Source organism: Solanum tuberosum, unplaced genomic scaffold, assembly GCF_000226075.1.
Source record: "Solanum tuberosum cultivar DM 1-3 516 R44 unplaced genomic scaffold, SolTub_3.0 scf00139, whole genome shotgun sequence".
Taxonomy (NCBI): Eukaryota; Viridiplantae; Streptophyta; class Magnoliopsida; order Solanales; family Solanaceae; genus Solanum; species Solanum tuberosum.
The window spans coordinates 713,188-724,434 of NW_006239063.1; the positions used below are offsets into that span (position 1 = coordinate 713,188).

Genomic DNA, 11,247 nt, shown 5'->3' on the forward strand with positions numbered 1-11,247 from the left:
TTAATGTGTGTGTCTTATTTTTTTATTTTAAGTGCAAGATTTGTTTAGGTTAGTGTCTGCTGTTGCTTTTTAAACTTTTACGAAATTTAGTTTTTGACCAAAAACTAGTCTATTCAACATTTAAAACAAGAGTTAATTATCTTTGGTATCTATTGGTATAGTTTGACATTGTGATCTTCATTGTCGAGTTTCCAAACCCATTGATGGTTCAGAGTCAATGATTATGTTTATGATACATTGTGTTGCTACATAGCATCTGAAAGCTTATTCCTTGTACTATATTGCACCTTTTCTTCTAACACCTCATTAGTTTTAAGGTATGGTCTCTCAAGACTAAATTTTCTTTGCTTCTCATAGGTGATAGCATTTGTTTGGTTGAATAATCTAAGAATTTAGATTAATTAAATGAATATTCTTAGCATGGTTTATTGTTTTGTAGGGTCTCATCTTCCATCTATTGCCATAGCTAAAGCTAAAGTTGTAGGTGCTGGAGCAATACTGCGACCTGTTTCCAGTGGTAAACAGGTGTGATCACAATTTACTCTTTTACTTTAGTTCTTCCTTACATTTTGAAATGATGTTGATGTAATACAGTTTGGTCATGTGTATGCTTGTCTAAAGATTTGGTTGACCAACTTGTTGCCATTGGTACCTATGAATTTATTATATTCTCACTTAAGATATGCCATTTAACTTGCCTGCATAGCTATCTTTAGCACACTTTCTTACAAGTTATTTCCTGCTATATGGTAAAGATATACGTGATATGTCCTAGTACTAGTTGCACCACTCATTTATAAGCCATCTTTTTTTTTTAAGTTGCTTATATTGGTATTGAAATATCACACGTAGATTTGAATATAAATTGTTTAGCTATTCTAATCTATTTTATACTCTTTTGTATGAGAGGTTGTAGATATATGAATGATTTTTGAAGATGTTCATTATACAAAATAGAATTTCTGGTCTTAAAAGTAATTTCTAGTTTTTATGTTGACCTTTCATAATATGAAGTTTTTCTCTATCTTTCTTTATTTTTTTAATTTAAAAATCATATAGCTGTATATTAATTGATTTAAAATTGTTGTAGGTAAGTATATAATGGATAAAAGTTGGATATTTATTGGAAATAGAGCGTTACCGCAATATTTAAATGGTGTGGAGCAATTTTTGAATTTTTGCATTTTCTAATTTTGAGATTGGTGTAAGAATTCAATGTCCGTGCATAAAATGCAATAATGTTCTTTGGAAAACGCGAGATGAAGTGAGAAAAAATTTATGTAGGTTGGGAATGAATCAAACTTATAAAAAGTGGATTCTTCATGGTGAGCTTGATCTATCTTCAGATGATGAAACAAATATTAGTGAAGATTCAAATTTAGAGAAAGATGATGCTCCTCTTTTTGAAATGTTGCATGATATATATCATGGTGTTCCCAATAATAGTTATGACTTTGATGAGACAACTGAGTCACCACACGAAGAGCCTAATGCAGAAGCTAAGAGATTCTATAAGTTAATGAAGGATGCAGAAACTCGATTGTATCCAAGTTGTGAAAAGTTCTCCAAACTCTCTTTTATAGTGCGTCTTTTTCAAATGAAGTGTATGCATGGATGGAGTAATACTTCATTTGACTCTTTGTTGAAATTACTTAGTGATGCTTTACCTAAAGAAAATGTGCTCCCAAATTCTACTTATGAAGTTCAAAAGATAAATAAAGATTTGGGTTTAGATTATGTGAAGATAGATGCCTGCGTTAATAATTGTATCTTATATAGAAAGGAATATGCCGATCTTGAACAATGTCCTAAATGTGGTGAAAAAAGATGGACAATGAGAAAAGGAAAAGATGCCAATAGTGAGGTTGCTTCAGGTAATTTGAATAACAAAAAGAAAGGAATTTCTAGAAAGATTCTTAGACACTTTCCTATTATACCTAGATTAGAACGATTGTTTATGACAAAAGGAACCGCAAAAGAAATGAGGTGGCATAAGGATGAACGAGTTGATGATGGAGTGTTATGACATCTTGCTGACTCATTGGCATGGAAGAGTTTTGATGAAAAATATCCAAATTTTGTTTCAGATCCTCGTAGTGTAAGACTTGGACTTGCTTCAGATGGTTTTAATCCTTTTATGAAACAAAATTTTCAATTACATGTTTCTTTGTTGTGGACAATCAATGATTTTCCTGCTTATGGTATTTTATCTGGTTGGAGCTGTTGGGATATACTATTAACCATATGGTTGAGTTATAGTATTGATTTTAATCTTTTATAAAGACTTTACGTTTTATGTAAATTGTTACAATAAAGTTTTTGTTTGAATAGATCATTGTGTTTATATGTGTGTCCATTGCTTATATAGTAGACGATTTTTGGGTATGGAGTTGCTTAAGTCATACGCGGAAGATTAAAATTGTCGGTTCTTATAAGTCATAAATTAAATGTTCACAATCAAAGATGATATTGGACAAACATCTTGATGATTGTAACACAAGATTAAATCTAATTCAATCTTAATTATGGGAATGGTAAAATTTCAACTTCTTGTGTTAGTACATTTTATATGTATTGAACGGACCAAATTGAGATATGCATTTAGGTTCTGAATTTCAATAAATAATATCTCTAGTCCATTACATGAGCTTATACTCTTTAATCTTGATGTAGTTATTATGATCTTTGTAGTTTGCTTTATTATTTTCATCTATTAAAAGGTGAGACTCTATGATGAGTCAAAAAAATTCCTAATGGATTGGATAATAACAAATTACATTCGTGAAATAATAATTAGCTGATAGAACCATATCTCGGATATGAGAAAGACGACACCCCTTTATGGTTGCTTATAAGTAGTCACGTGAAAACCCTGCAGGTGGATTATATATGTATATCCTTCACGTGAATTAATTTAAGCATAAAGATAAAGGATTAAATTAATCAATGAATTAAATTTTTCAGAAGTTTAGTTTAATTGATTGGTGTCGGTAATTCTAACATGGGGAGTTAAATAAGTTGTAACGAAAAAAAAATAATTTGAAATTAAATAGAGGAGTGCAGTTGCAGATTTATAGTGGTACAATCTGTGATTTATTATGATATGGTTAATTCATGTTTTTTACGAATTACATATAATAATTGAAAGCCTCTGCTAATAAATTTGTGGTCCCTACTATGCCTGATTAATTGATTTAGTTGGAAAAGAAAAGGACTGTTAGTATTTTTTTTTGGCTTAGGAATAAATTGTTTTTGACTTTTATTAGTTTAAAAGAGAAAAAACTTTTTCTTTCCTTAAAAGAACAAAAAAAAATACTGCAATGTTTTATTTCCTTAGAAGATGAAAGAAACAAATAATAGTGTTTAATGGTTATCAGTAGCTATTAATGATGTTTAATGGTTGTTGATTACCCTTGGTGTTTAATGACTTTCTAAATACACTTAATGATATTTAGTGGTTGTTGATAACTATTGATCATGGTTGTTAGATACTCTTAACCATGTCAAAATACACTTAATGGTATTTAATGGTTGTTGATGACTATTGATCATGATTATTGGATACACTTAACAGTGTCCAAATACACCTAAAGGTATTTAATGACTATTAATGATCATTAATTATGACTAGAAACATTCATCTTTCAAACATTTCCCTTATACTAAAAAGTATAAATAGGGGTGGTGGTTCTCAAGGAAAGATATCATTTTTCTGAAAATTTCTTGTCCACACAAGACTTGATTAAGAAAGTTAGTCAGGAATTAGTAGAAGACTGCAATTCTGGAGTCCCAGTCCCTGAACGAGTTGTGTGAAAGCTACAAAAGGTTAGAGTTTCACAATTTATTTAGATTACATTATTATGTTTTTATGTAAGTTTGTGATTTTGAAAAATGTTTCCGCTGTGCATATTCCAACAGGAGCACTAAAGGTAAATTAGCTTGTCCAGTTTGTCATGTTCATACTTGCCCTGCTTACTTGAAACATGGTCGAAAGCAATGCTATATGGGTCATCGTAGGCTCTTGGAGATAAATGATCCTTATCGTCGAAATAAAAGTTTTTTCGATAACACAAAGGTGGAGAGAATTGCACCACATACTTTGAGTGGTGAAGATGTGCGTGTGCAACTTAATACCTCTTCACAAAGGTCCACTGATGACAACACAAGAAAAAGAAAATGAGATACTGAAAGATATGATAATTGGAAAAACAAAAGTATATTCTTTGAACTTCCATATTTGGAAGACTTTATTGTTGAGACATAATTTGGATGTGATGCACATTGAAAAGAATATTAGTGAAACTGTGTTAGGTACATTGTTGGATATTGAAGGAAAAACAAAGGACACCCTGAAATCTCTATTGGACTTGCAAGAAATGAAGATCAAAAGTCCCTCCATCCCATAAAAAGTGGGGATAAATACATACTTCCTCCAACAAGTTATACAATGTCTAAGGCAGAAAGGATTCAATTTTGTCAGCTCATCAAAGAAGTTAAGTTACATGATGCTTACGCTTCTAACATTAGTCGTTGTATCAAGGAAGCTAAAAATTTTGGGCTTAAAAGTCATGATCATCATGTTCTTTTTCAGCGAATTGTACCACTTATCATTAAAGAAATTTTACCAAAAGATGCACAAGACCCATTAATTGAATTGTCATTGTTCCTTAATGATTTTTGTTCTAAAGAGTTATCTGTGGAGAAGCTAGATCAGATAGATAAAAGCATACGAGTGACATTATGTAAATTAGAACGTGTGTTTATGCCGACGTTCTTTGATGTTATGGTTCATTTGGCAATTCATTTGGCAAATGAGGCGAAGTTGGGTGGTCCTGTTCAATTTCGATGGATGTATTACATTGAAAGGTTGGTTTCTTACTTTTTAAATCTATTCTTTTAATTTAAATTTATTAAAATATTAATATTTTTCTTCATAGATTTCTGCGAACCTTGAAAGGTTATGTACGCAACAACTATCGTGTAGAAGGATCAATTGTTGAGGGTCATATTGCAGGAGAGTGCATTACATTGTTCTCTAGATATTTGAGTGATATGGAAACGAAGCAAAATCGTCCAGATAGGAATTCTAATTCTTCTAACATTGATCACAATAGCTTATCTATATTTAATTGTTATGGTAAACCACTAGCATTCCTAGACAAATTTGAATACTTTAGAAATCAATCAGGCTCATTTTTACATTCTCCAAAATTGTGAGGAAGTCAGACCTTGGATTGAGTAAGATATGTTTCACCTTTACATCATTTTCTTACAAACACTTAACAATTGTGTTCTATTTTTTAAAATTTATTTTCAAATCTCTCCAATCTATAGGGAACATTTAGAAATTTTAACAAAGGAGAATAATAGAAATGTAGCAAAGAGAAACAAGGAGGAATTTCCTTTATGGTTTGAAAAAAAGGTAAAATATTTCATTTCATGATTTGTAAATTTATTTTTTTAAATAACATTAATATTATTTGTGATTTTGAAATTAAAATACTACAGGTGATACAATTAAAGGAAAATGGTGATAACCGAATTACTAATTTTGGCAAGACCTCCAGATCCTCAAGTTTTTTGTTATAGCGGATATATCTTGAATGGTTCTCGCTTTCGAACAATGGAATCTGAGCTAGGTTTGAAAACTCAAAATAGTGGTGTGGTTGTGAAGAGTAATGAACATATAGGGAATGTTGATTATTTTGGAAGGAGAAGAAGAATTTTAGAGATCCAATATATGAACAATAAATCAGTTATGTTATTTCAATGTGATTGGTTTGAAGTTCCTTCTCAAGGTCGTAGTCAAAGTAGAGGTTACAAAAAAGATAAATATGGATTTGTCTGTGTAGATATAACATGACTTCATTACACAAGTGATCCATTCATTCTAGGCTCACAAGCTCAATCAGTGTATTATGTGAAACATGGTCAAAGTGAAAAATGGCATTCAGTGATAAGGGTAAGACCACAAAATTTGTATGATCTTCCCGAACAAAAAGATGAAATGGAACAATATCAACTAATTGACTGGGTTGAAAGAGGAGAAACAAATCAAGAAGTAGAGTTGGAGAATGATAACATCAGAATAGAAAGAGAAGATATTGATGGAGTGAGTGTTGAAGCACCTTCTCTCAATAACGAGGAAGAAGCCGACTTAGTAGTTGTAGATGAGCCTATCATGAAAATGTAGATGACTTCAGTGATTCTGCAATAGATGAAGATACTAGTGAATATGATGAAGTTGAGGATGATGATTGGTTTTGATTTTCAACTTGTCATCAAGATAAAATTTGTTTGAATCAGTTTGTCTGTAGAAGTTTTGTTTTTCACTTACCAAAACTGTTAATTTCTATTTTCTACTTTTCCCATATTTCTTTATCTTTTTTCTTAGAAGCTTTATTTGTTTCTCTCAATTTTTGAACACTATTTTATTACTTTATCATTTTGGCATTGCTTTTGTTTGTTAATTGCTATCTTTTACTTTTATGATTTGTAATTTTGACTAGTATTTATTTATATAATATTATAGTATGTTGCAACTAATCATGTAGTCGGATATTACTCGGTTTGTTGTTATTGTGGTTGCAGCCAATCATGATGAAAAATATGCATATTTCTAATGATAGTGAAACTGCCGATGTAAGCGCAATGCTGCCTCCAAGTAAGTTTATCCATTTGTTAAAATTATATCTCTTCAAAATCTCTAGATCATATATGTTTTATTTACATATATTTTAATATCTCTATGTATTGTTAAAGAAAAAAGAGAAAGGGAAGAGGAAAGACAACAGGGCTTTCAACCCAAAAGAAACGTAAGGAAAATGACAATGGAAAGTTGAAGGTGATTATCCCACCAGATCGAACAGTTGCCGTAGGTCCTGGGGCTAAAGATTTTATTACCGAGCTCTCAGTGAAAGTTCTACATAATGCTAGACATGATGTCAAGAATTGAAAGGGAGTTCCTGATCTAGCAAATAATAGGATTGTTGCTTATATGCTGGTAATGTACTTTTCTCTTTGTCTTTTTTTGGTTGAAATAGTAAATGGTTAGTAATGATAGCTCTGACTATCTAGTTCTCTGTCTCTTTTATCTTGTCGAAGAAGTTCAGCTATTTGGCTTTCTTTTGCATTATAGTTGTATTTCTGATTATCGTCATAGCTCCCTGACTTCTTTGTTTGTTGAATTGGTAAACAGTCAGTACTTGGCCTTCTTATGCATTGTAATGTACAAAAATTGATCCTTCAATGTAATTTTTCTTTTTTTTCTAGCATCTGATCATTTTCTAACTGAGAACCATTAACAAGAGTTTGTGTTATTAATTTAACTTGAAATTTAAAGTTGAAGATAGTTGTTGATGGATAGCCAATGCCTAAATCATTAGTTGTGTTTTTTATAATCGTAGCTCTCTATCGTTTTCTTTTGTTGAAATGGTAAATGGCCAACAATAGTGTTTCTGGCTTTCTAGCTCTCTGTACATTTTTGTTGTTGTAGTTGAAATGGTAAATGTTCAGTAATGGTATTTCTGGTAATGTAGTTCTCTGTCTCTTTTATCTCGTCGAAGAAGTTCAGCTATCTTTTCCTTTAATGTATTTTTTCTTTCTTTGTAGTATCTGATCAGTTTCTAGTTGTTTTCTGAATAAGCGTGTACACCAGGCAATCCAACTTTGATAAGTTGGATTATCCCTGCTTATGATAGGGTCTTACCATCCATGTGCTTATTTTAGCTGTGATTTTGTTCACCAATGGTTTGCATTGTAGAATTGTTAATCTTCTGGTAGAGTGAGGGACTGCAAGATACCTAAAAGGCAACTCTCCAAATTCATACCCTAGTATTCCCAATATCCTCTGTTGAATATGACTACTTACTCCTCCAAAATAAGCCTGACTTTTTCTTAAGTTTTCATGGAGTCCTAAAGCTACTGAAAATAACTCAAACTTGTCGTTGAGTATTTGCACAGATATTTCATCTCCTATTGCCTAGAGCCCTATTTGAGATTAGGTTTACCTGGAGCCCTGTCTAAGACCTCTCTTAACATTGATAGTTTCTGATTAGGCACCATTGATATGAAATGTATTGCTGACTGATCTAATAGCCAGTTAACCATCATACTATGAAATCCAATCTCCTATAACATTTGCTCAATGAAATGCCATTCAATTGAATTCAATCTCGTATAACATCTTCTTCACACTCTTGTTGGCTGAATCTTTTCCTTTGACCATTCTCCCAATTTAACGTTTTGGTTCATTTAAATAATATCTCAATAGGGAATTATCTTATCGAAGAAAGTTTAACTACTTGACCTCCATATTTATTGTAATCTGCATCAACTGATGTTTAATGTAGTTTTTCTTCTAGCATTTGATCATTTGTTTAATGTATTCCTCACTGATTTTGTACCTATGGAATATTTCTTTCTCGTGTTTATCTCCGAATCTCATCAAATGAAATTCTTTAGCTTCTTTATTACTTATTCTTCAACTATGTCTAGAGAACATGCTGTTGGAAATCTTAAATTTTTCCAACACAAACTGTCTTGAACAAAATTAATTTATTAGTTGATCAACTGTAAATGAACTCAGGAATCATGATATCATGAAAAAAAATCTGTAATACTAAGTTAGATATCAACATAGGATGTTCAACCATATCTACATATTCTGGTTCAGTAGCTACCTGTTTCTTCAAGTTACTTCTAAGTTTTGTGAACTAATATTTTCAGTTGCTGCTGAGACCAGTAACTGTTAAAAAAGAACACTCCATGTCCAGTTCATTTATTGCAGATTACTTAGAAAATCTGTGGGGCATTACGAAAAATTGGAAACTTGTTCCAATCTCAACCCTTCTGATATGTGACACGATAGCACCTCCCACGACCATAGTCAAAAGAACAACACCAACTCATTTCAGACACCCATGTCCGTGAGACAGCCTTGTTAACAACATTTTATAGTACTTTTCTGCATCTCTGAAGTGCTACTGATGACCAGTTAATGATTTCTCATTCTACAAGTAAAAGTGAAACAAAATAGTCATTGACTTCTATGAGTTTGGGTGTGTTGCCTCAGTTAGCATTCTCTATATGGTTACTTTACATAACATTTCTTGCTTTGTTGATGATGATAAAATTTCGATGGCCCTTCCTTGCATCTAAATAAACCTTTATTTTTTTCTTCTTTAAAGAGGCCCATGGATATGAAAGGAAAGGGAGGTGACCCTCCACGAATGCGGCCAAGACCTCCTGAACGTGGAGGTCTTAGATTGTGGCCTCTTGCATTCAGTGTTGCACCAGCAACAACCCAAAGTCAATGGTTATAATGAATTTCCATACAAAATGCTAAATGCCACAAAATCATCCTAGCTGCCTCGGAAACCGAATCAAAGGTCATTCTAGATGAAACTCGGCGTGCCAGAGCTAACCGCGCTAATGGAATTTCATTTTGAGCGTATTTACTAAGAAAGCTGACCGAAGGAAAATGTAAAACTAGCAACTGTTGTGGAAAAGAGTCCTTCAACTGCACACTATGTTAACTTATTTATGAAAAGATTTGAGCAAGAGATTTGATATAGAAGATGTTGAACTTTTGAGAACTACAGTTGGCCGGGTTGGGAACTAACTAAGACACATTTTATTTAGCCTAATTATTTATACTATTTTGATTGCAGGACACCTTTCAACTTCCGAACATACAACACAATTGGGATACGATTCTTCAAACAGCAAAAAATTTATATCAATATCATCGGAGTAGACATCATATGATCATTTCAAGAAATTTTCCACAAAAGAGGAGAGTCTGCAAAACATACCAACAGATGTTAATGAAGCTGAATGGAAATTACTTGGTAGACTACTTCAGCTCTGATGATTTTAAGGTAGTTAAAAGTGAAAAATTTAACCTTTTATATTGTTTGTTTTCTTTTTTGACTTCTTATATACTTAGATCAAAATAAATTTCTAAACTCAAAATCAATGCAGAAAATGAGTGAAAGAAACAAAAATAACAAGGCAAAATAAAAAGTGAATCATATTTGCGGCAGAAAAACTTTTCAAGCAGTGTCTTATGAAGCGGTGAGATATATGTCTTTCTTTTTATCGATTATAGTTACAATTTAAACAATAACATAATTTCATTTGTTTTGACAGAGGGACACAACCACTGGAAAAGAGCCGAATTTTCAAAAACTTTGGGAAATAACTCACATGAAGCCAAATGGGTAATGAGTTACTAATGCTTCTGCTGAAGTGAATGTACTCTTTTTAAACCTTTATTCATAGAATGAGTTTATTTAAATAAATATGGAGAGTTAAAGCTAGTATAACCTTTTTTGTAGGATAAAGTGAAAGATGTTGTTGCTGAAAAAATTCAAGAAATTGAAGAGGGTACCGATGTGGATCCTATTATTAATGCTGCATTTCTGCAAATAATGGGAGAAAAAATCAAAGTACATTCTTGGTCAAGGATCTGGAATTAAGTTAGCAAGTAGAATATCTAGAAATGAAATTCAAGAACAACAAAAGGAGGCAGAAGAAGAACGTCGTAAACGATATAGTGTAGAAAGCAAGCTAATGGAAGTTAAGAATCAACTTGAAGAGGAGCGAAAAAATTGAGAAGTAATGGAAGTTCGTTTAGTGCATGACCAAAAAATTGTTAAAAGAGAGCATGATGGCGCTAGTATCTCATTTGAAGAATCCAAAGGTATTTATTTATAGTATACATCGCTAAATTCATAGATGCTACATTACTACTTAATTTTTTTTCACTCTCACCATATATCTTCGCCTCTTCCTCATTCTATTCTTCTTTTATCGACATACTAAGTTATTAATTTGTACCATATTTAACAAAATGGCCTTCCTGCTTCAATTTTCAATATCATTACAGCTTCAACCAGTTCAAAGGAGACAAGTTCTGCAAGTCTAATGAATGTCAAATGGGTAAGTAAATGTCTCATATCTATTGTTTCTATTCTCAAGGGTAAAAATTTAGACTTGCATTGGCTGCTGTTAGGCGTGCTTGATGTGATCCTCTGAACACGACCTATTGGATTATCCTCCGGATTACCTTACGGGGCTCAGTTTTCATAGCCTTGAACACACTATTATTCCTTTCAATCCAAAAATAGTAGACACCGGCAGCCAAGGTCATTTTATAGATGGCATCAACAACTCTATTGCTTCGTACTTGGTCTTGTGCCCGTTCCATTTCTTCTGTCCAAGGCAAAACTTGTCTATCTATTC

At 32.2% G+C, this 11,247-nt stretch overlaps 1 long non-coding RNA gene across 1 annotated transcript; it reads left to right on the forward strand.

Moving 5' to 3' along the window:
- The first annotated feature begins 9,847 nt into the window (after nt 1-9,847).
- On the forward strand, nt 9,848-10,518 carry LOC107061447 (uncharacterized). Its single transcript, XR_001473979.1, has 4 exons — nt 9,848-9,881; nt 9,985-10,077; nt 10,153-10,257; nt 10,341-10,518. It is a non-coding gene; the product is annotated as an uncharacterized lncRNA (long non-coding RNA).
- Nucleotides 10,519-11,247: the final 729 nt, after the last annotated feature.